General features: G+C 38.0%; 1 protein-coding gene across 1 annotated transcript in view; it reads left to right on the top strand.

The window, feature by feature from the left end:
• Positions 1 to 27,109, top strand: part of Btc (betacellulin) — a 48,236-nt gene that overhangs the window by 2,226 nt on the left and 18,901 nt on the right. The gene's annotated exons all lie outside the window — the stretch shown is intronic.

Genomic DNA, 27,109 nt, shown 5'->3' with positions numbered 1-27,109 from the left:
TTCCTACGTCTATCACACGTACACTCGAAGTCCCATTCCTAATTTAAACCATATGTTATTTTACTGTTGCAAACACTGGGAGCAATGCGATGTGACGTGACATGACCCGTATGACAGTGGAAAGGAACACTGAGCACTGTCGCTGAGCAGAGGGGAGAGCTGGTTCCACCCCTGCTCTTCAGTGACTCTAGGATACCTGTAATTTAAACATTTCTTGACATAATTTTTTTCCTTTGTAAAATGAGGAGTTGTTAGGTTTCCAATATCATATTCTTCACAAAAATGCACAAAATATTATGATTAGTTAGGAATAGCTATGTGTTTTAAATATAGATGCATCTAAAGATAATGGGGACACTTGGCAGATTGATCTATATAGGGTAATTATCATTCTCATATATATAAAAACTCAGTGATGCTCTCTTTACAAATTTTATTAAGAAATAAGTGAGTTGGAGATAGAAAAAAAGAAATATTACACAAAACAGTTTTACATGATACAAATAAATTTAACACACATATTATAAACTTATATGTGTATTTATATGTGTTGATATATGTACTTAATATCCTTTATACACATTGAGTTGGTTTTATTTTACAAAAACTACCTACCTAAAAACATTTTTATAGAGTCGCTGGAAACCTTGGTTTCTATTTCTTGTCTGTATTCTCTTAATTGTTAATCAAATTCAGCCTCGGTTAGAAATCTAATTCCAGTGGTTGAGAGGGCACCATTCAGGTAGAGATATTGAATACTGCCTTGTTAGCCTTGTCATTGTGTTTGAGAAATGAGCCCAATGGAATTAGTCCTAGCTCTTAGAGTTGTAGGTGAGAGGATGCAGTTCAATCTATGTCCTGTATGATTCTTGAAATAACAAAGAAGTCAATTCCTGAATTCTTGCCTGTAGTGTTGGTCCCATTTGCATTTGCTCACTGTGTAAAGGCCTGAGGACCTGAGCCTGGTTCAGGTGACCACCATTGGTGACTTCCCAATGGCTTATATTCCAAAAGCTAGCATTCACGGCAGACACTGTGAACATACATCCCACAACATATCCTATGCCAACAATGGTTGTAGTTGACAGTCCCTCTTAAGTCATAAAAAACTTATGGATTTACAATGTACTGATGAATGTGTAGAACTAATGATAATAATATTACATCTAAATCTATGAGCAAATGTCAGGTTACAGATAACATGTTTGCTTTCACCATTACACTTTGATAATGATGTATTGCTTCTCATAAGTGAGAACTTTGGAGGGTGGGAATGAGGTAACATCTGCAGTGTATCCTGTATCTGTCATGCATTCCACAGATGTAGATTGATAACCTTTTATGAGAAAGGCCTATATAATTGATGGCCATGCTTGAATGTATTTGCATGACACTTTCCAACACAGAGCACTTGTTCCTAAGATAAGTGATAACAGACTTCAAGGAAAAGAATATGTTTTGACTTAAGGTTTATACACCAAATGCTGTCTGATTTGTCAAGTACATAATATCATCATTCAGTTATGAAGCCAACACCTTTCTTAAGACACCTAATAGAACAAGCACAAAATTCTCCAGATGAAGTAGTTCCCAGCCTCCTGTCAAGGTAATTTATGTTCGTTGTTTATATGGAGATCTTGATACACAATTAACTTACAGAGTTGCTTAAAGTGTCTAGGGACTTACTTATCACACAGTGAGCTGATTTCCTAGTTCTTTATGCTGCTCATACAGATAGACTTGCCCTTTGTGTTACAGAATGCTCACAAGTCACACTGAAGAGGAAGGCAACCCAACTGCAATGAATATGTTTTCAAGGCTAATGACTGTATCATAAAAAAGAAAAAGAAAAAAAAAATCTCGGTAGCTTAGGTGAGTCTTTAGTGGTGAGAATTTAAAGAAATAAAGAGAGGTTTTTAGATGGTTGGAGAGAGATGGGGTATTTAATCGAATTCATATCAATTAAGTAGTTGCCTACTTTGGTTATCAGCTGTTCAAGTCAACTGGCCATGAAATACTTCCATTCATTCTTTACATTTTTGAAGGATATGTGGATTGTTATTTATTGACTTAGGGTTAGTGGCATGAATTACAGAATGAATGCATCAGTGTTCACATTCAATTTTCTTGTTGGAAAGTGTGGCATGGGTTGTATAAAGGAATGGGTTACTAATAGAACATTTTCATCTTTTAAAATTATAAGTTTATTATTTGGCCTTATTTGCTTATGAAGGGGGTTGCATGAAGAATGCCTGGCATAAAGTACAAATTCAAAATAATTAGTTAAACGAGTGAATAAATGCACACGGCTGTTGGTGAGCATGGCCCCATTTAAGAGCAACAAGTCCCTAGGCTTTCTCCATATATGTTACGGTTGTGTAGCTTGGTCTCTTGTGGAACTCCTGACAATGGGAACTGGGGCTGTCTCTAACTCTTTTATAGGCTTTTGGGACCCTACCCCTCATACTAAGTTGCCTTGCCCAGTCTTAATACATGGGGAGTTGCTTAGTTTTACTGCAACTCCATATGCCATGTTTAGTTGATACTCATGGGAGACCTGCCTTTCCTAAACAGAAATGGAGGTGGAGGTGGATTGGAGGGTGGGAACAGAGGGGCAATAGAGGAATGAACTGGGAAAAGAGGAAGCAAGGGAATCTGTTGTTGGGATGTAAAATAAATAAATAAATAAATAATTTATTTTTTTAAAAAATGTAACAAGGTCAAGTAAATATTTTGATTTTGTGTTGCAAAACAAAAGCCAGCAGCTCAGAGATGCTGAAGGACATGTTTCTCCTTCTCTTACTATGTGGGCTTGGTGCTGGAGGGGTGAATGAGCCTTCCACAGAAACATTCTTCTTTTGCATAAAGTAAGATCATTTCTTCTTTTCTGTGTTGAAGAGTCTAACTCACTATACCCGTCTTACAGGTGTAGATCTAGGGCAGATTTGGAGCATGCCTCCATGTCTAGCATGCTTGAGGCCCTGGGTTTCATATCTAACACCAAGGAAAGAAAAAGAAGTGATGATGTGGGGTAGGGAAGGACAGCAGGCTTGAGGCAGTCTCCTGTAGTGCATCCAAAATACTCTTGGGATGTCAGCTAATTTGTCTCTTGTTTGATTAGAACAATTTTTTTAAATGATAGTGAGTATGAAGTTGTTATATTCATGGGTTTCTAGGTGATATTCAATAGGAAAAAAAAACACAAATTTTTTGGTAGCCTTTGTGGACATTGGAATAGATTTGCTTCAGAGGCTGCTGTTCTTGGACTTGATTGTAGTGGAGAAATCGCCCCCTGATTCTAAATCCCACATTAAGATGGTAAATCTACCAATTGCTTAGTTTTAAACGCATGGTACACAAACCTTTATCCTTTCTTCTTGGATAGCTTCATGGTCTAAGCTGTCTAGAGCAGGAATGGATCCAAGACAGAGCAAGGCCAAAGGATTGTCAGTGGAACTGAATAAAGAAATTTTGTGGACTTGGATTTGACTTCCTCTTGAGTATCTTCTTAGTGGTCTGTCCTCTGGGCTCCTGATGGACACAGGATGCTGCTGTGTACTTAGATCCCAACATCATTGCTCTTTAGGCTTTGGAGGATCTTTATAAAGTTATCTCTATACCTATTGCCCTATTTGGTCTTCAGCACAAAAGTAGTAGCCAACTAGTAATGTAGAGACAGGACAGGCACTGGTCTAAAAGACCAATGACTTATTCATTCTATAAAACAAATTCACCTAATAAAGGAGCTAGATTGTTGTTATTAATCCCATTATATAGGAGGAATAGAGTGACAGGGATCATGCAACAAGTCCAGGTTTGTGGCTTTATTGAATATGAATTTTAAACTGAGGAATACCTAGGTGCTAATAGATAAGCATTTATTGCTGAATGTGATAGACAAGGACAGATAGGATGCTAAAAGCCCAGGTTGTTATTCTGCATTACTGTAGAAAAACTGACAGTGGATTCACATATTAAATAAACCTGAATACATCTGATGATTCCTACATCTTCCCAGGTCTTTTTTTCAGCCATGAGACACCCACATGCTCTTGTGGGAAATTGGGGGAGGCTATTCTTTTATACTATTCTAGATGAGATCAACTTGCTTATTAATGAAATTGGTTAAAAAGTCTACTCTGATTTGGACTAATATAGGAGTTAGGAGGCAGACTTAGGGATTGACTGTAATCCCTGGTGCTCTGAATTACTAACTCTGGGGCTTCAGTCCCTTAAATCTTCTCAGCCTTCAAATCCTCATTTATGAAAGTTGATAGGAAGGGAACCAAGGCTATTGCATGGATCACCCTCATCACTCTGTGAAACACCTACAGTGTGTGCAAAGAGTCCATTCTAGGTATACATAATCTATGATATGAAATCACAGGAGAAGTCATTATGACCAATACCTTCTTACTATTTTTGTTGTAATTTTGAGTCTGGCTTCCTGATTATAATAAGAATGTATAAATTAATGAAAAAAATCATTTTTGCCTTTGTCTGTCAAGTTTCTGATTTGCAAGTTATGAAATAGGCAACAGATAAAAATTCCCCAAAGAATTTTACTTTGAGTGATTTTGCAAGGAAAATGTGCAATATAAATTTGCAAAAATGAAATGCATATCTATGCTCTGAATATTAAATGTCTCCACAGATTCTTTTTTTACCTGCCAATTGCTATCCTGATTCATGCAGTTAAGAGATTCGCAGCACTGTGTGACACTGACATAGACAGAAAGTCATTCTGTAGCGGTTGAACGTATTTAGTCATTCTGTAGCGGTTGAACGTATTTAAAAGGCGATTTTGATATTTGAAGTCATCTCATCAAAATGGGATTGTCTCATTTCTTTGAATTACAGAAATAATTACCTCAATTAACATGGAATAGATCTGTCATTTTGGAAGAATGGGTGGTGATGCAATGTCAAAATTCATTTCTAAATATCAGAAAGATGGAAAAGATATTATTTCATAAATTTTAGGAGAAAAATTTCAGATTCTTTAGATAGTCATTCACAATATTAAGTGGTTCCATCACTGTCTTATAACAGTGAGATGATTCCTTAACTTTTCCACATCTCATTCTCTGATCTACTCAAGAAAATCATCATCATCACTACTTAGGGACACAGGGTCATTTTGAGGACAACATAGAATAATACAGGGAAATATTTTACCAAAATAATCGGAAAACAAATGGCCAGAGCAGCACTACTATTCTTTTTGAATAAGTTTCAAAATAGTCATAGATGTAATTTGTAAACTAATAATAAAATCACTTCATCCATTAAGCCAAACGAAATGATAGACTTTGTGCTTTGAGCAAAGGAGAAGGAAATTGCCACCCTTTTTTATTTCTGGAGGGAAAGAAAGCACGTTTTTGTCCATAACCATGACAGACGTCCTGTCAGATTGCTTCACCCTTATATCTGAGTGACTAGAATCATGTTTTTATATAGGAAATATTCAGTAAATAACTTGCTGAGCAAATGAATGTGAGTTAGTCCAGGAAGCATTTCTAGACCTGTATCTGCTCATAGTATGTCACAAAGTGTTACACTATAACACACACACACACACACACAGAGAGAGAGAGAGAGAGAGAGAGAGAGAGAGAGAGAGAGAGAGAGAGAGAGAGAATGCATGTGAGAGGGTTCTTTGGTAACCAACATGTAGGAACCCTTTACTTTCTTCCACAACTCTTTGTATTTGTCTTTAGATTTGCTAAAAAAAACTTATTTTCACTACATGATTCCTTACCAAGATGGCATCTGAGCCTGGTCTCTGAGTGAGGTGACCCAGCAGAATTTCATTTATTTGTGGACTTTAGTGTTGATAACCACCATTAACAACATTATGAATTTACCCCAAAGTAGGGCTCTTCTGTACATGGCACAATACTTGGTATCAACAGAAAGCACTATTGTTGTTTATAAAACATATAATAATGGGAAAGCTCTAAACTTATTATAATTTTACAAAAGTACACCTACTTATTTTAAAGAATGTCAGAATTAATAAGAACTATTTATTTATAAACAATTATTTTCTGAAAGGACTTTATAATGTGCTGGGTTAAAACGTTTATCAAAAATGAAAGAATATAGACTGATCTAATTTTATAATATGGGTTAAGTATGATCCTCATAGAAGGAGTATGTAAGGGCTGGATGATTGAGAGAATCCACTGACGGAGTAGAGACTGGTGGCAATTCTTCCATGACAGAGGTTGAAGAGTACATAGGAAAGACTTAGAGGTGGGTAGATGAATAGCTGCTGTTTTTATGTGTGCAACAGAAGAATGAGAATGTTCAAATGCCTAGAAGAGAAAACTGAATTTGTGGTGTATCAAGGGAAAGATTGACTACAGAAAGAAGGACTTTCTAAAATGAAGCCTTTAATCAGGACACCGAATTCTTGATGCAGTGTTCTCTCCAAGGGTTCCTAAGGACTGGAGCCAAGAGATTTTGTCATTCAGATAAAATCACATCTTTTAATGACAAGTGAAGCTTTAAAATATTCTATGGTTTCTTAATTGTCAGTTAGTTTGAATGATGAGAAAATATTTAGTCTGCCTTTCCCTATTGTTCAGTGATGGACTGCCTCACCTTAACCATAAGTCTGGACCAGCGGTGTGTCCCATGGTTCTTTTCTTTATTTTATATTTATTAGACAAGGTCTCATTATAGAACTCAGGCTGGTTTTGAACTCATAATCTTCCTACCTCAGACTCCTGAATGGTGAAGTTACAGGTATGTACACCACGCTCAACTTCCTTGGTCCCCAGTCACTCATTGCTAGGCTTTATAAGCTTGGAGATGGCTTACAACTTGGAGGTTCATCTTACAATAGCAATAGCATTTTTAAGAGAGACAAATGTTTTAATGATCAATAGGATTAAAAATTTTAATGATTATGATTTAGTGACATTTTTAAGACCCGAGAGAGTAGGAACCAAAATGGAATGTGCTTTATTCTTTTATCTTCAAAGTTCTTATTGTATGGAAGCTCTATAATATCCAAGGACACCTTTGGGTTTTTTATTTGTTTGTTTCTGTTTTGTTTTATTTTTTTCTAATTCATGTCAGAGGGTCTTCACTGGGATGTAATAATAATGGATAAAGGTATTACCTTGGTGCTCTCAATAGGGCAGTAGCACGGTGAACACAGTGACCTTAGTGTGCAGAAGAATAGATGAGAAACTAGTCAAAGGCATGGGAAAACTCTTCTGATACAAAGCCTGACTGAGAGAAGAGAGGAAGATTTGTAAATATTTCAGTGTAGGAATTCATCAGCTGTATTGACAGATCACAGATACACAAGGAAGGAGAAGCAAGGATCACAGTTCTCTCCAAAGCTGACTGTCTGAGACAGAGAAAATATATGGTACCATGTTTGGGAGAGAATGGTTTTGTTGTAGGACTGTGATCTGCTTTTGGGACACTCAATGCCTGATCCGGATCGAAAACTATGGAGGTCAGCTGGAAGGTAGAGGGGTAGTACCTAACCTGGACTGTTATCTCTGGGAATGTGTAAAGGACACATCATCATTCCTCATCCCAAATGTATCCAACTCTTCTTTAACATCTCCCTAGGACTCTACATTTTACACAGGCTTTCTAGGAGAACAGTGTTCCTTTAAGAGCAATTGTAAATATATGTATGTAGATACTCCTCCCTGCAGGAGATGGAACTTAATTCCTTGACACCTTTCAATGAGAACTGATTTAGTGACTTGTTTTCAAAGAACAATATAACATCACATGTGGAGTGCTTTCTTTTGTTTTCAAGGTTGAATGATATCCTATTGCATGTATATACCATACTGTCTTTACTCATTTCTATGTTGATGAACATTGACATTGTATCCATGTTTTGTCTAATCCTACTGCTGTAGTGATCATGGGACTACAGATCCCTCACAGAACTCTCAATTTCCATGTATTTGCATATGAACCCAGGAAAGGGACTGCTGTGTTTTTGTGAGTAATGTAGTCAAAACCAGAACCAGAAATGATGGTTCATCAACTCAGAAGCTGGGATACGGGAAATATTTTCAGATTAAGATCATCCAGGGCTACTAGTAAGCACCAGTCTCAATCAAAAAAAAAAAAAAAAAAAAGACAAAACTAAAAAGGAAAAGCTGTAGAAGCAGAGAGTAGACTGCTGTTTTCCAGGGGTGGAGGTTGTTGAGAAATGAGGAGGTACTGTACTAAGGATGCTAGGATTCAGTGATGCAATATGGCAGTCCTGGAGATTCCCCACAGAGTGCTGAGCTTGACCATGCATATACTATGCACCATGTATTAAAACATGTTCTGAATTCCTAACATGTAACAGAGTATGAAAGGGGAATGTAGTGACTGTATAGTGAAGAAGTCTGGTGTGAACACCTTAACCAAGTAATCCAGGTTAACACAACAAACCTGTCATTTAGATGCCGTGTATTCTCTAATGCATTATAATGTGAAGAATGAATCAACATTGTAGTATGCTTTCCAATAATTCTAACCACAGCTGAGCTATGTATAAACAGCAGACAAATAGAAAACCGAGGGGCAAACTGCAAGATACTTAATGTGTCAATGAGGTCATAAGCACCAATGAAAGACAGGCCTGTTACAGGGCGGAGGAGATGAAAAACCTAGACACAGAAAGATATGAGCAGCAACAGTGATGAATTTAGAATAGCTCTGGTACATATGTCACAGCAATGTGACCAGGTTACATCAGAGGCAGCTAAAAGTGAGGGAGAGATATATCATTAATACTTAATGCCTTGCAAGTTTTTAATAAATATGAAATTCTAGTATAAAACTCTCTTTAAAAAGAGACTCCCGTTTGAACAATGACCTGCTTAGACAACAGGGCTGGTTTTGATCTTGACCATTCTTACAAGTGTAAGATGGAATCTCAGAGTTGTTTGATTTGCATTTCTTTGATGGGTAAGGATGTTGAGCATTTCCTTAAGTGTCTTTCAGCCATTTTAGATTCTTCTGTTGATAGTTCTCTGTTTAGGTCTGTAATTCATTATTTTATTGGATTATTTGTTCTTTTGATGACCAAATTCTTGAGTTCTTTGTATACTTTGGAGATCAGTCTTCTCTCTGATGTGGGGTTAGTGAAGATTTTTTCCCATTCTGAACTCTGCCATTTTGTCTTGTTGACCGTTTCCTTTGCTTTACAGAAGCTTTACAGTTTCAGGAGGTCCCATTTATTAATTGTTTCTCTCAGTTTCTGTGCCATTGGGGTTATATTTAGGAAGTGGTCTCCTGTGCCAATGCGTTCACATGTACTTCCCATGTTCTCTTCTATGAGGTTTATGGAGAGGATTTGGGGTAAAGGGAACACTCCTGCATTGCTGTTGGGAGTGAAAACTGATTCAGCCCCTTTGGATATCAGTATGGTGATTTCTCAGAAAATTAGGAAACAACCTCCCTCAAGACCCAGCAATACCACTTTTGGGTTTATACCGAAAGGATGCTCAATGTACCACAAGGACATGTGCCCAACTATGTTTATAGCAGCATTGTTTGTCATAGCCAGCACCTGGAAACAACATAAATGCCCCTTGACCAAAGAATGGATAAGGAAAATGTGTTACATTTACACAACGGAGTACTACACAGCAGAAAAAATAACATTCAAATTTGCAGACAAATGGATGGAGCTAGAACCCTTCATATTAAGTGAGGTAACCCAGACCCAGAAAGACAAATATCATATGTACTCACTCATAAGTGGCTTTTAGACATAAAGCAAAGTAAACCAGCCCACAAATCACAATCCCTGAAAACCTAGACAGCAATGAGGACACTAAAAGAGACATACATGGATCCAATCTACACGTAAAGTAGAAAAAGACAAGATCTCTTGAGTAAATTGGGAGCATGGGAAACCATAGTAGAGGGTAGAAGGGTAGGGGGGAGGATGGAAGTAGAGCAGAGAAAAAAATGTAAAGCTCAATAAAATTAATAAAAAATTTTAACAAAAAAAACAGGGCTGAAATAGAAAGGAATTGTTTTCCTGACTCTGATGTCTCTAGCACTATGCTGGGCACACAATATGTCCTGGTAACTAACTGTTCAGTAATTGAGTCCATGAGTGTTTGGCGACACTGCAGAAAAGGAAATGGAAGCAAAAATCACAAAGAATTGTAGAAGGGAGGCTGCTTGTTTGTCCCAGCTGCCCAGCTGCTCAGCCCCTAAATAACCACACAGAAACTGTATTAATTAAATTACTGCTTGGCCCATTAGCTCTAGCTTCTTATTGGCTAGCTCTTAACATATTAATTTAACCTATTTCTATTAATCTGTGTATTGCCTCAGGGCAGTGGATTACTGGCAGAGTTTCAGCATGTCTGACTCTGGCCTAAACTCCATAGCGTCCCTTTGACTCCACCCTCTTTCTCCCAGCATTCAGTCCAGTCCTCCCCGCCTACCTAAGTTCTGCCCTATCAACAGATGAAGGTAGTTTTTTTATTTATTAATAGTAATTACAGCACACAGAGGGGACTCCCACATCAACAAATAGAGAATGGATGTTCCCAATGGTAGAGTCGAGTGGGGTGAGGGGATTTTGTTTGATAAGAATAAAAGTTTCAATTTTACAAACTGAAAAAAATTTCAAATATGGGCAGTTTTCACAATAATTTGAATGAATTTTCTGCCACTGAATTATACTTTAAAAAGGCAAGATTTTAACTTTTATGTTATGTTTATTTCATCACAATAAAGAAGAGTTGGGGAGAATGAGAGGCTTGAAGCAGTTTGGTGGTGTTGAAGGTTTGAGGCTCACCCTATGGATGCTGGGAGCAAAGAGGATGGAAATAGCTACATGAGCTGTGGTCATCACTGGTGCTCTTGAAAGCCCAGGAACCAGAGACTGAAGATAACTAAAGAAATGGAACGTGCATGAACACAAGTCCACAAGTCACTGAGGAAATGGGGTGCTGACTGGGATGGGTGAATCTTGGTTTACCAGGAACAACATTGTGGAATGTTTGTGCACTGGGTGAAGATGCATTGCTGTGATGGGTGTGGTGAAGGGCTGAGCAGCCAATAGCTAGGCAGGAGAGATGGGCAGAGAGAGGGTGCTGGGAAGAAGGCAGAGTCATCAGCCAGATGGAGAGAAAACAAGAGGGTAAAGGTAACTGAGCCATGTAAAAGAATGTAGATTAAAAATATTGGTTAATTTAAGTTATATGAACTAGTTAGGAACAAGCCTAAGCTAAGGGAGAGTTTTCATAATTAATAATAAGTCTTCATATATATATATATATATATATATATATATATATATTTACGAGCTGGTGCCCTCTCTCCAAAATCCACCTATACAACTTAACACTTTTGACTATTTGAAATTCTTCTGTTGAGAATTCTCTGTTCAGTTCAGTGCCCCATTTTTTAATTGGGTTAATTAGCATTTTAACGTCTAGTTTCTTGAGTTTTTTATATATTTTGGAGATCAGACCTTTGTCTGTTGCGGGGTTGGTGAAGATCTTCTCCCAGTCAGTGGGTTGCCTTTTTGTCTTAGTGACAGTGTCCTTTGCTTTACAGAAGCTTCTCAATTTCAGGAGGTCCCATTTATTCGATGTTGCCCTTAATGTCTGTGCTACTGGGGTTATATGTAGGAAGTGGTCTCCTGTGCCCATATGTTGTAGAGTACTTTCCACTTTCTCTTCTATCAGCTTCAGTGTGTTCAGACTGATATTGAGGTCTTTAATCCATTTGGACTTGAGTTTTGTACATGGTGATAGATATGGATCTATTTTCATTCTTCTACAGGTTGACAATCAGTTCTGCCAGCACCATTTGTTGAAGATGCTCTCTTTCTTCCATTGTATACTTTTAGCTCCTTTATCGAAAATCAGGTGTTCATAGGTTTGTGGGTTAAAGTCTGGGTCTTCTATTCGATTCCATTGGTCGACTTCTCTGTTTTCAACAAAGGTGCCCTCCACGTGGTTCAGAGTATAAGTTAGACTAATGAACTCAAAGTCTATGGAAGACAACTCTCATCTTAATCCAGGAAGAATTCACTTCTCATATGAAGCTTTGGAAACAAAAATGGAAATGAATGCTCCAGGCTGTGGTGAGTTTGCCACACCTGGGTACATTGGGGGTGTTCTTAGAACTGATGGGAAACATGCAGAGGTGATCTTCCAGTAAGATCACCAAGTGGACCAAGTGACTTCCAGGGAGTGTTGTATTTTTATGAATATCGACTAATGCTAGTTTAACTTGAGGCTACTTTGAAGGTTAGGAGATCTTCAAATGAAGAAGCTCTTAGCCTCCCCTGAGACGATCAGAAGAGGCAGAGCCATCAGAATTGGAAGTCAACATTGAAGAAGAAAATTATTTGATTCTTTTCCCACCCAAACTTGGGTTCCATGACTTCCTTCTCATGGACCTCATCCTGGAAAATAGCAGGAGTCTTATGCCTGAGAATGTTTCTACCTTGAAGATTCTTTGGATTTGATAGTTGAGTAATAACTATCATACTTTAGTGTGGAGAAAATGGGAATCACAGCTATATCTGCTAAAATATACTGCTGAAAATTTCAACCACTGCTATATAAAAAAACTGGGAGAAAATTCTGCACTTGTTTTTAGATTAGCTATAGTCAGTCTGTAATGGAGAGCCAGAAGAGTGGCTGTGTGTTGATCAAGTGGCTCTGTGTTGCAAGACAAGCTCGCACACATAGTTAGAAGCCTCTCACTCCCCCCTCGTTTAGGCAAAAGCCTACTAAATGACAACCCATTGTTCTTTTTTATTGATTTCTACTCAACAGTAATTGTCACAATTACGCATGGATTGAGTGGTTTTCTAAGACTAATCAGCTTCATAATTGTGAATCTGTCTTTCATGATGTGGTGAGCAGGCATTGTAGAGTCAACTGGAAATATGTGGTGTGACTGTTTCTTAGTGAGTCTTATTTTCCTAAGTCACACGGGGAAATCAATTGAATTATTTCACAGTCACAGCACACACATCAAGAGGGCCCTTGATTCATGAGACTTTTTTTTTTCTTTTTATCATTTCTTCCCTAGCCACACAGCTTTGCCCACAGTCTCCAACACACATGGAGTTCATTTCTACATCACTGCCTCCGATTCATTTCAGTTTTCTGCTTCTTAACGAAGTTTCTTTTCATATTTTACAAGATTACCACGTTGTCTCTCTATGGGATCCTAGTATAATTTATTTCTATATTTCTTACATTTCCAAGATAATCCTAACATAATGTGCTTTTCTTTCTTCATATTTTTAGTCCTTATGAACAGTTTTACTGATAAAGATAATGATAGATGTTATTATTATAGATAATAATGAATGTTAAGGGAAATTGGTTTATTCAAATTCATTTAAAGAACTTTGGGACTTTTGAAGGCTGGGTAAGTATCCACTCTGAAATCCATTGTCTTGTCTTTACTATTGTTAAACTTGGTGACCTGTTTTCTTCTTAAAACAATGTTTTTTTTTAACTCCTCCCAATTCCTCTCCCTCTATCCTAACACTAAATTTCCTGTTCTTCTCTCTTTAAAACATTGTTCATTTCTCTTTAAAAAACATTGAGTCCAATTTGTGTTGGCTGATGACTCGAGAATGGGGTATGCCTTGAAGCATGACTGTTATATCCTGTGTTAAAAATGCTATTATCTCTCATTCTTAGTCTTTATTAGACACCAAGATATTTTATCTTCCATTTTAAATAGAGTTGCATATTGGAGGAAGAAATAATTGTATTTTCCTTTCCCGATTTAGCATGAAAGTGACATATTTGTGGAGACCCTGTGAACTGTTTCTGTTTGTCCATGCTTCCCCCTCAGTCCTTGGGAATCCAGAAGTCCATCTTTTAGTTTGATCGACTAGGACACTTCCCAGATGAAATCACTGAAAAGAACTTGGAAACTCCACTTTATCTTGGCATACTGTTTCTCTGTTTCCTAAGAGGTGACCTGCTGCCCAGATGCCTGTGCTGGAACCTAGTGAACCAATCCTATGAGCTCTCCTGCTGCCTCCCTTGCCTCACCGTCAGCTCCTCACCCACACAGGCTACCCCACTTTGGACCTTGATTAAAATATCACAACCCATGGCTTAAGTCCTGGCCTCTTGTTTATCATAACTGAGGAAATTAGTAGGCAGCAATGGGGAACTGGTGATGAGCCTGACCGGGTCAATTCATTTCTCTGTACTTCCAGAAGCATGCCTTAGATTCAGTTACTGTTTGGGCCACTTACGTGGCCTGTGTGTGAGTAAACATGGCAGTGGGGGGAATTCTTATGTCCCTGTGTGATACAATGAAGACACCTTTTTAAGTACCTCCCTTCTCTCTTTTATTTCCTTTTCCATCATTTTCATGACCTTGGGATTGTAACTCCTTAATCCATGTCTCATGATCTAACTCCTGGAGGACATGGATTGAGACATTCTAGGGTCTAGGTAAATTCTTCAGAGCTAAGTAATTTCTGTCCTTATGGGTTTGCTGGGAAAACAAGCTAAATGTTAACATTACACCCAGGCAGTATTTGTAAGTGCAATAGTTAATACATCGTGAAAGACAGCAACAGAAAAGATAGAAAGGGAGTTAATTTATTTTAAGGAAAGCACAAATACTAAATTTCACCCACTTCACAATTTTTTTATTTTAAGCCCTGTGTTAATCAGCAACTCTACCCTGTCATTGTTTCCAGCTTCATGTTAGATATGGCTTCTTTCTGGACGTGGGAACCACGCTTAGTTCACACATTCCAGATTCTGTTTCTCTTCTTGGCAGCAAAGATGCTACAGGAAAAGTCCTCAAAAGCTTCTGAGGTTGCTCCTCATACTGATTTAAACTGTCAACAAACTCTATTAACTGTGCTTTTGGAAGTCTAGAGAAATGATTTTTTTTTTCTTTTTCAAGACAGGGTTTCTCTGTGGTTTTTGAGCCTGTCCTAGAACTAGCTCTTGTAGGCCAGGCTGGTCTCAAACTCACAGAGATCCGCCTGCCTCTCCCTCCCAAGTGCTGGGATTAAAGGTGTGCACCACCACCGCCCGGCCTAGAGAAATGATTATAATTCAGTCAATTGTTACTGAATTGTGCTGTCTCATACTTGACCTTATCAACTCTATTTGTGCCGTTGACTCAACCAATAGAGTCAGCAATCCCAGCTCACAAAAATAGTGTGCTGACTCACAGCCAGGAACACAAAGACCCAACACATGAGAAAGACCCCAACTGCTATTAATCAGCCAAGACCTATGAACTTAGGAGATCTTAAAAAAAAAAAAAAAAACAAACCACCAGGAAGAAACAGCGCTTGAGAAACACTCAGTTTTGTCTCATTAACTACAAAACACATTGCAGGAATGGTGTGTGTGTGTGTGTGTGTGTGTGTGTATGCACTGCGAGTTTGTTGTTATTGTTTCAAACATTTTCTATACAAGTGCAATTACAATCTAAATGTAGAAATTAGTCAGTCAGCATCCCTTTACCGTTTATAAGAATGAGGATATAGCTTTCCATAAATTCAAAAGCATTTGCCATGGTAAAGTTTATATAATTTCTTTGCCCCTCTTCGTTTACACAGATAGCTAAATTTTTGCAGTGACATGGGGGTTAAGTTTACAGAAAGAGCTCTGAAGCTTAGTAAGAATCATAATCACAAATTAGTCAATTAAAATTCAGGTATAGAATCCGAGTCCTGTTTCATCGGATTGCAAAGCTGTTGTTTTTCTGTGGCTCAATACCATTTCCCTTTAATATAAACGAAGTCCCAGGGGCCTGAGTATGAAACAGTCTTCCAGTTTTTAATGGAACATGGAGTGTGCTTCAAATTTTAAAATTGTTCTGATAGAAGAGCTTGAATTTAGTAGATAAGTGAGGTCTGCAAGGTATCTAAGAAGTCTTTAATCATTAAAGTGGAGATAAATGAACATTTTGAGATAATATATTTGTTTTTAAAATACAAAATGTTCTTGGCATTATACATGGAAAATTCAGCTCAGAGATGAGGCAAATACAACGTACATGACTGTATGGTCACATATGATCATTTTAAATAGTTGATCCAGCTGGGCTATTTCTTACCTCAGCGTTTGCAGTGACTGGGACTGTGTCATGGCCCTTGTCAGGCTGTCTCCTTTTGAATGCCTATATTGTTCCTACTGACTTCATTCCCTAGGCTTACTGGTGGGGATAATAATTTAATACATTCTGTAATTTTTAACTTGACGATCTCAAAGTGTATTAACGTAGGTAGGCTTCGGCTGGATTTGTTTCCCCTTTTCGTTGAATTTATGAATAAGGTTGATATTGTAAAAGCTAATTCCAGAAATAAAAACTCAACTTCTAGTCACATAGAAGCATAGCTGACATGGTATTTTCCTTCTTATTCTGTTTTTACTGTTTTCTTTTTTGTACACCTGAGGAATTCTATGGTCATGTGAAGTGGAATATTTGATAGGCTCAATAAAAGAATCCAAAAGCAAGAGAATTCTTTGACTGTTAAAGCTTCAGACAGTACATTTTAAAAGGAATAAGTAGATGCCTTGATAATCCCCTCCCCACATGATATACTATTGAACTTCAGCTTTTTTTCATTCTTTCTAATGGCCAAGTATCCCAACAGCTGACAGCTGTTTCTGTTTTGTGTTTTTGTTTTTTCGAGGAAGAGTTTCTCCATGTAACATTCCTAGCATCCTGGCTGTCCTAGAACTTGCTTTGTAGACCAGACTGGCCTCGACTCACTGAGATGTGCCTGGGATTAAAGGTGTGTGCCACCACCGAATCAGCTGACCTGAGCTAGTGGGAGCTCACTGACTCCAGACTGACAACTGGGGAACCTGCATAGGATTGAACTAGGTCCCCCGAGTGCAGATGACAATGGTGTGTCTTGAGCTACTTACTAGTGTATCCACTGACAGTGGGACCAGGATCTAAACCCAATGCATGAACTGACTTTTTGGAGCCCATTATCTATGGAGAGATAACCTTGTTCAGCCTAATCCTGTGGGTATGGGGTAGCGACTTGGTCCGGCCCCAGTGAGGTGATGGGACAGACTTAGTTGACTTCCCAGGGGAGGCTCACCCTCTCTGAGGAGTAGATGGGGAATGAAGTGGGGAGGGGGAACTGGGATTAGTATGTAAATAAATAAACAAACAAAATAAATAAATAAATAAATAAATAAAATGAGTAAGTATTTTAAAACCTGCCTACTTAGAAGAAATACAAAAGATGAAGCAAAATAAAGGAGAGAAAAAAAAAAAAACAGAGGCAAAGCATGCCCAGCAATCAGGACACTGCTTCTTAGCAACACAAGACTTTAGTAGGTGTGTTCATGTTAGGCAGAATAAAATCCCAGCATGTATTATGACAGTCCAGAGGTGCTGATAGACTATGGGCTTCCCTTACTAGACATGTTGGGGCTGAGAACCCCAGTCCTGTCTGTCTTTTTAAAGACCATGTTGGATGGTACTTTGCATTTACAGGAAGATGACAAGGCTTTTTGACATAGTAATGAAATAGGGTTGAAGGAGTCAGGATGTTTAGATGTTAAGAGAAAACTCCACAGGGTAACTTGGGAGCCAGCTACAACTATTCCAGAAGGAGAGGTTAGACTTATTTTAGGTGATTCCAAAGGTAACAGGCAAGAAAGATGAGCTGCACAGAGGTAGGCTTGAATGAAGGAGTGCCTGTGACTGAAGGCATGCGTGGATCATCTTGAGAGTGTCTGCCTTAGAGCCGTCTGAATCCCATCCCTCCACTGAAACTTTAAATGTGGCTTTGATGGATGCTTTGAAAGGATAGTTTCTGAGTTCAGATTTGGTAGATGTTTAAAAAGCTTCAGAATTCTTAGTAACTTAATATAACTTGTGATGCTTTTGATTAGAACTTTTATGTTTTCTACATACTTATGCCAATTATTTTGTCATGTCTTTCCCCCCAAATAATGCATTCTCCAGCTCATAAATACATTGATAATTTTAACAATCTATGCTTCTTAAAATTTCTTTTTTTGTGAGATAAACTATGGGATGGGAAGAAAATCTATAATCCAAGTTTTTCTGTTTTTTGAGGAAAAAGGTAATTTCTTTGTCAGCTCTAAGTCACATAGTGAACTAATAATTGAGTCCGGGACCTCCCATGAGATGGAGATGCTTGAGGGCTTTCAGAAGTCACAGTGTAAGCTTCCGAAGGCTGTGCAGTGTGCTGCTGATCCACATTAAAGGCATATGGCAAAATGCAAGCTGTACTTTAGATTAAAATATATAAAATTGATGAGAATTGCATTGGTTTTCACCTGGAGGAACTCCCCTGACCCTAGGAGCATTTGGTGATATCTGGACATTTTTCATAGTGATAGTTCAGGTGTGGTGGGCAGAGGGGCACTGGATCCTACTGACATGCAGTAGGTAAAGGCCAAAGTCACTTAACCATTCTATAATGCACAACCCTTCACGGCCAATATCTATCCAGCCCCGGATGCCAACAGAACTTGAACTTCCTTAAACATGATGTCTTCCATGGAATATCTGTAAGGCCTTATTTTACTATGATTTTTTTCTCCCATTTTTCATGATAGCATTCCATTTGCCAACATGGTTACCTTGACAGCAGATACTCAAAGTGTTAGGAACTGACTAATCACTACCAGATAGTGAGTGTTGGGTGTAGCTTGAATCCAGGAGAGTCTGGTAAAGGTTCTCAAGAATTTATTTAGGTATAAAATAGGGGTAAACACTCATTGATACAGAATGGCTTAGTGGCCGCTGATCCAGCTCCTTTGTCTAGTCATTCTGCCCATGCGGGAAGAGCACCAATAGCAAGTCGCCTGCTCTGCTCTGACCACCCAAGTGAGCAAGAGAGCAAGAGAGCGAGAGACCCTTCTCCTCAGCTCATAGTTGTCATGCAGGAAGACCACGCACCAGGGCTTGCTGCCCTCAAAGTCATTGGCTAAACAGATCAAAATCCAATAATGCTTCCCCCCTTTTTTTCTAAATAAGAAGGTTCTAATTCTAACATAAAACTATTTACAATAAAAACAACTACTAAGTGGTGTGCAGAAGAAAGAAAAGGTAATAGCATAGTAATAAATAAATATAATAATAAAATAATAAACTAAAATGAAAACACATCCAACAAGAACAATGTCAAACAAGAAACACATACTAAATGACCAGGCTATAGGTAATTGGCAAATCACAGAGATTATTCCAATAGCTTTCCTATCTTGAAAAATCTAAGTCTTGTATCTAATATGCCCTAGCTAAAATATGAGAGTATTGTAACTGTAGCTATCTAATCCTCAACCCCGTTAAAGACCTGAGAAGGAAAACAATATTACCTGAATTAGCAGGAAGTGCAAGTGAATGACTTCTGAAAGGCCAGGCCAGTCAGTGGTGGTGCAGGCCTTTAATTCCAGCATTTGGAAGGCAGAGGCAGGCTGATCTCTGTGAGTTCAAGGCCATTCTGTACAGAGCAAGTTCCTCAGCAGACTCTAAAAGTACATAGAAAAATCCTTTCTCAAGAAACCAAACCTCCTGCCCACCAAAAAAAAAAAAAGGAAAGAAAAAAGAAAAGAAAGAAAAAAAAAAAACAAAACCTCAAAATAATAATAATAATAAAAACCCAGCTGCTATTCCAGATGGACAAGTGCCCACAACAGCTGGGTAATTATTATTTCCAATTTTATGAAAACTTTGTGTGAATGACCAATGTTTACATTATTATGACCACATGGATGCTGACCGCTGTGATGATTCTACTTGAACATCTTTCAACAAGTAATTAATTGATACTTTAAAAGTCATTTATTCTTCATTAAAAACTCAACTTAAACTTCAGCCTCTACAGGAAACCTTTGCCCCCAAGCAGAGCTGACTTTCTTTTGGGCTTCCTTATGTGTTACCTCTCTCATTGTTAATTGCACAGCACCTGGATGATCTGTGCATCTCTCGAGCTAGAATATGAGATCTTTAAGGTTAGCCTAATATCTTTATCTTTCAGCCTTCAGCGTCTTGCATCAGTACTAAGCACATGGTGTGTAATGGACACTTGTTGACTAATGGATGGAGCAAGAGTGTTCTTTGCAAAGCAGCCTGTAGTATTTGGTAATTGGCTTTGTGACTCTTTCGCTGATTTCTCAGTCTGTTCTTACAGATCATAAAGTCCTGTGAAGACCCCAGTAGTCTTAAAATGAAGACAGAAAACCTCATGGGGTCTGTGGTACTTAAAGATCTCCTATGTCTTCATCCCAGCCAGATTCTCTGAGGGAAAGTTATTATCTTCCATTATAAAGATGGAAGGAGTAAATTCTGATTTGAGAGGAACTGCCTTGGCTCAATTATTAGAATCTCTTCGGGCCAAAAGTGCTTTTTTCTCCCAGAGAGGTTTATGGCCACCAGTTGTTATCTGGAGATGGGCTGGACGGCAGTAGGAGATTGAGCATATGTTGCTCAGAACCCTTTTCTTGGCTGGTTTATCTGGAAATGCCTCCTCTCTTGGCCCTGTCTACCTCTGAGCTTGTGGCCTCTTTGTCACCCAATGCCAGAATGTGAAGTGGGGGTTAGCAGAAGGAGCCTGACCATAGACCTTAGTCTGATGGTCTATGTGAATAATTGTGAGGTTTCAATGAAATCGGGGTTCCCTCCATTAAACAGAAGTGTAGAATCGTGGGTTAAATTATAAATAATCCTAGGAATAAAGCCTGCTGGATTAAGATGGTGTAGTAGTCTAAGCTACTTTCTGATGATTCTTAACTGTATAATAATCCTGAGAAATAAATATTTCCACTTTTAGCTTATAGATACTGAATCTCTATTAGATTTAGATTGCTCTTCCTCTCTCCTTTCCCCTCCCTTCCTTCTCTTCTTCTTTCTTTATACAAATTCCACGCATGTACGTGTGTGTGTGTGTATGTGTGGACATGCACGTGGAGGTCAGAGATCATATTGGGCACCTTCCTCTATTGCTGTCTGTCTTATTTTTTGAGACAGGGTTTTCCACTGAACCCAGAGCTCACCTGGGCTGTTGTAATAAGAGCGGCGGGGCTGCGTCTCCGGCACCCGGCCGCCCACATGGCTAGCTTATGCCCCGAAATAATTACACGGAAACTGTATTCTTTTAAACACTGCCTGGCCCATTAGTTCCGGCCTCTTATTGGCTAGCTCTTACATATTGATCTAACCCATTTCTAATATTCTGTGTAGTACCATGAGCTGGCTTACCAGGGAGATCTTAACCTGCGTCTGTCTGGAGTGGGAGAATCATGGCGACTCCCTGACTCAGCTTCTTTCTCCCAGCATCCTGTCTGTTTACCCCGCCTACCTAATTTTCTGTCCTATTAAAGGGGCCAAGGCAGTTTCTTTATTACTTAACCAATGAAACAACAGATAGAAAGATGACCCACCTCCATCACTGGGCTATACTGGCGGGACAGCAAGCTCCGTGGATAACTGTCTCTTCCCCTCCCCCAGCACCTAGGTTTCAAATGTGTGACATCATGCTGACTTTGTAAGTGGGTGCCAGGGGATCAGATATCATGCTCATCCCTTACTGATGGAGTCATCTCCCCAGTACATCCTTTTGGTAAACTTCCCTCCCTCTCTTCCTCCATCTCCCCCTTTCTCCTCCCTCACTCCCTCTTCCTTCCCTCTTTCCTTCCTTTCTTCCTCCCTCCCTCCCATATTCCCTTTCTCCCTTCCCCCTCTCTTTCTTCTTTTTCTCAAGCCATTAGAGTACATGAACTATAGAGTTAAGGTTTCCTCATTTCGTTTCAGGGGGAAAACCAACTCATGAATTGGATTTTAGAAATTAGTTAACTGCCAGCCTGGTCTACAAGAGCAGTTCCAGGACAGGCTCCAAAACCACAGAGAAACCCTGTCTCGAAAAAGCAAAAAAAAAAAATTAGTTAACTGTGTTTTATTGTTTCTCAGCAGAATTTGTTGCTGGGATTTTTGGATTTAAAAATAGACTGTTTTTTCCTTGACCCAGTGGTGATTCTGTTGAGTATTGTTCAATTTCCATGTGCTTCTGGGTTTTCTGAAGTAAGTGTTGTTGTTGTTGAATTATAGCTTTAAGCCATGGTGATCTGATAAGATACATGGGGTTATTCTAATTTTTTGTATCTGTTGAGGTTTGCTTTGCTAATGAGCTTGTGGTCAGTTTTTGAGAAGGTTCCATGAGGTGCTGAAAAGAAGATATATTATTTTGTGTTTGGGTGGAATGTTCTACAGATGTTAGTTAAGACTATGACACTGTTAGTTCCTTTCTTTCTTTGTTAAGTTTCTGTTTGGTAGACCTGTCCAGTAATGAGAGTGGGGTTTTGAAGTTCCCCACTATTAGTGTGTGGGGCTTAATAAGTGATTTAAACTTTGGTAATGTTTCTTTTACAAATGTAGGTACCATTTTAATTGGGACATAGATATTCAGAATTGAGACTTGCTCTTGATGGATTTTTCCTGTAATGAACATGAAATGTCTTTCTTCATCTTTTTTGATTGATTTTAGTTTGATTTGCATTTCCATGATGACTAAGGATGTTGAGTATTTCCTTAAGTGTCTTTCAGTCATTTTAGATTCATCTGTTGAGAGTTCTTTATTTAGGTCTGTACCCCATTTTTATAGGATTATTTGTTCTTTGGATGACTAATTTCTTGAGTTCTTTGTATATATTGGAGATATAACAAAAGATAGATATCAGAATAGCTGTACCAGCTTGTTTCTTAGAACCATTTAATTGGAAAATGTTTTCTCAACCATTACTCTGAGGTAATGTCTGTTTTTGAAGCTGAAGTCTGTTTCTTGTATGAAGCATAAGGATGGATTCTGTTTTTTATCCAGTCTGTTAACCTGCTTCTTTATAAGTGAATTGAGTCCATTTATATTAAGGAATATTAACGGTCAGTGATTGCTAGTTCCTGTTCTTTTGTTTTTGTTGTTGTTGATGACATTGTGTGTGTTTCCTTTCTAGTACTTTCTGTAGGACTGGATTTGTAGATAGGTATTGTTTAAATATGGTTTTATCCTGGAATATTTTATTTTTTTCCATCTATGGTGATTGAAAGCTTTGCTGGATATAGTAGTCTGGGCTGGCATCTGTGGTCTCTTTAGACTTTCTAAAATACAATTAAAATGACCACAACATACCCAAACTTATGGGACACAATGAAAACACTGTTATGAGGAAAGTTCATTGCAATAAATGCATATATTAAAAAGCTGGAGAAATTCCACACTAGGGTATTAACAGAATACCTGGAAGCTTTAGAACAAAAAGAAGCAAATTCACCAAGGAGGGGTATATGGCAGGAAACAATCAAATTGAGGGCTGAAATCAATAAAATAGAAACAAAGAAAGCAATACAAAGAATCAATGAGATGCTTTCAACTCAAAATTTTACCAGAATTTCAAAGAAGAGCTAATACTAGTACTCCTCAAATTGTTCCACACAATAGACACAGAAAGAACACTACCAAACTCTTTTTATGAGACTACAGTTACCCTGATACCCAATCCACATAAAGACATTACTAAGAAAGAGAATTAATTACAGACCAATCTTCCTCATGCACATTGTTGCAAATATAATCAATAAAATACGGGCAAACTGAATTCGAGAACACACCAGAAACATTTCCACCATGATCAAGTAGGCTTCATCTCAGAGATGAAGAAATGGTTCAACATACAAAAAAATCATCAATGTAATCCACCATATAAACAAACTGAAGGAAATAACCCCACATGATTATCTCATTAGATGCCGAAAAAGCTATCAACAAAATCCAACATCTCTTCATGAAAATGTTCTTGGAGAGAACAGGGATACAAGGAATATTCTTCAAAATAATAAAGGCAATATACAGCAAGCCAACATCCAACATCAAACTAAATGGGGAGAAATTCAACGTGATTCCACTAAAATCAGGAATAAGACATGACTGTCCACTCTGTCCATATTTATTTAATATACTACTCAAAGTCCTAGCTAGAGCAATAAGACAACAAAAAGAGATCAATGGGGATATAAATTGAAAAGAAAGGAGTCAACATTTTGCTCTTTGCTAATGATATGATAGTACTTATAAATGACCCCAAAAGTTCTACCAGGGAACTCCTACAGCTAATAAACATTTGCAGTAATGTGGCAGGATACAAAATTAACTCAAAAAAATTAGTTGCCCTCTTTTATACAAATGATAAATGGACTGAGAAAGAAATAAGAGAAACATCACCCTTCACAATAGCCACAAATAACATAAAATATCTTGGGGTAACTCTAACCAAACAAGTAGAAGACCTGTATGACAAGAACATTAAGTCTTTAAAGAATAAGATTAAAGAGGATATCAGAAAATGTAAAAATCTCCCATGATCATAGATAGGTAGGATTAACATAGTAAAAATGACAATCTTACCTAAAAGCAATCTACATATTCAATGCAATACCCATCAAAATACCAGCACAATTCTTCACAGACCTCGAAAGAACAATACTCAACTTTATATAGAAAAAGAAAAACTCAGGATAGCCAAAAGAATTCTGTACAATAAAGGAACTTTTGGAGGCATCACCATTCCTAACTTCAATTCCTAACTTCTATTCTAGAGCTGCAGTGATGCAAACAGCTTGGTATTGACATAAAAACGGACAGAAGGACAAATGGAATCAAATCAAAGACCAGGATATCAATCTACATACCTATGAATCTAAAAATATAAAATGGAAAAGAGAAAGTATGTTCAACAAATGGTGCTGGTATATCTGGATGTTGACTTGTAGAAGAATGCAAATAGATCCATATCTATCACCATGCACAAAACTCAAGTCCAAATGGATCAAAGACATCAACATAAATCCATCCATACTTAACTTCACAGAATAGAAAATGGGAAGTTCCCTAGAACACATTGGTACAGGAGTCCACCTCTTAAATATAACGCAAGTAGAATAAACACTGAGAGCAACAATTAACAAATAGGACCTCCTGAAACCGAAAAACTTCTGGAAAGCAAAGGACATGGTCAGCAAGGCAAAATGGCTGCCTAAGTAATGGGAAAATATCTTTACCAACCCCACGTCTGACAGAGGGCTGGTCTCCAAACTATATAAAGAGCTCAAGAAACTAGACATCAAACTACCAAATAATACAATTAAGAATGGGATACAGATATAAACAGAGAATTATCAACAGAAGAATCCCAAATGATTGAAAGACACTTAAGGATATGTCCAACATTCTTAGTCATCAGAAAAATACAAATCAAAACAGTTCTGAGATATCATCTTACACTGATCAGAATGGCTAAAATAAAAAAAAAAAAACCACAGATGATGGTTATGCTTCAGAGGATGTGGAGTAAGGGGAAGGGGAATACTTCTCCATTGCTGGTAGGAGTATAAACTCGTACAATTACTATGGAATTCAAGATGGTGATTTCTCAGAACATTAGGAATCAACCGACCTCAAGACCCAGCAATACAACTTTTGGGCATATACCCAAAGGGGCCACACTCCTGCCACAAGGACATTTTCCCAACTATGTTCATAGCAGCATTATTTGTAATAGCCAGAATCTTGAAACAACCTAGATGTCCCTCAACCAAAGAATGGGTAAAGAAAATGTGGTATATTTACACAATGAAATATTACTCAGTGGTAAAGAACAATGACATCTTAAAATCTGCAGGCAAATGAACAGAACTAGGAAAGAAACCATCCAAGTAAGGAAGCCCAGAAAGACAAATATAGTATGTACTCACTCATAAATAGATAAAGCAAAGAATAACCAGCCTACAATCCACCACCCCATAGAAGCTAGAACCCTTATCCAGAAACAGAAACAGATGCAGAGGTCCACAATTAACCACTGCGCTGAGCTTCCAGACCACAATCGTAGAGAAAGAGGAGTCATAATATGAACAAAGCGGACAAGACCATGATGAGGAAACCCACAGAAACATCTTACCAGAGCTAGTGGGAGCTCACTTACTCTAGACTGACAACTGAGGAACCTACATAGGACTGAACTAGACCCCCTATGTGCAGGTGACAACGGTGTTTATAAGTACTGGACATGAAGAATTGCATGCATTTAGTTACTTTTGTTTTATGTTTTGTGTTAATGTGTCCTCCAGAAAACAAGGGTTAATTTGCCCATCACCAGTGATTTGAGTTTCCACTTCTGTTGAATTTCTCCAACATTTAATTCTTCTTCTTTCTTTAAAGCAATCTTTTCCAATTTGATAACTGACAAATCTGACATTATAAAGGCTGTTGGGGGGGGAGTATTGAAGTTAAAATTAGCTAGCCATTGTTTCCTGGCACACTGCTATGGTTTTGTGTCATGGCTAATTTGTCAGCTCCTTGTCTGCCTCGTCACTACAGAGCATCCTGAGAATCAAGTGTATCCGATCCACCTGGATGTTTCCAAAGCTTCATGATTGTTTGTTGAATTAAATGGAATTGAAGAACATGTTGCCTAGCAACTGTTGTCCAGATGTATAATTTCCAACAACCAATAGGAATGCCTGTTATTTCTGTCAGCTGCATAACAATGAGGCAATTTACTGAGCACTGATTATATGCCAGGACGTATTTGGTGATCTGTATCCTTAACACATACTTCACATACTCAACACTGTCAACAAGGCTTTGAATTAAGGAGCAGCCAATTCCCAAACCATTTTTTCTTACTCTTGTGTCTTCTACCCTTTCCTATTCTCTCCCCTTTACAGCACGGACATTTTTTAACATATATGAACTAGAAATACTGGCATAATAAACCTTGATTCATTCAACATTCAGCTTCAAGAACTATTAACATGTGATGAGTTTGACTTCATCTTTGTCTTTCTTTCCTCATCTTGTACCACAGTCCCATTATGTTATTTTAAAATGAGGCTCAAGGCAGGTGTAGCTCAGTGGTATAGCACTTGCCCAGCAATCCAAAGGCCGTGGGATTAATTGCCAATATCACAAAATAATAATGGTTATGATAATAAAGTGAATTTTATGTAAATTCTTTAATGACTATTTAAATATATTTGTGATATATGAATTCTTAATATAAAGTACAATGTCCCTACTGTATTTTGAAATGTTTGCAATTCTTTA

Source organism: Chionomys nivalis, chromosome 6 (assembly GCF_950005125.1).
Source record: "Chionomys nivalis chromosome 6, mChiNiv1.1, whole genome shotgun sequence".
Classification (NCBI taxonomy): Eukaryota; Metazoa; Chordata; class Mammalia; order Rodentia; family Cricetidae; genus Chionomys; species Chionomys nivalis.
The sequence above is the reverse complement of the archived record's forward strand: the minus strand, read 5'-3'. Positions and strand labels throughout refer to the sequence as shown.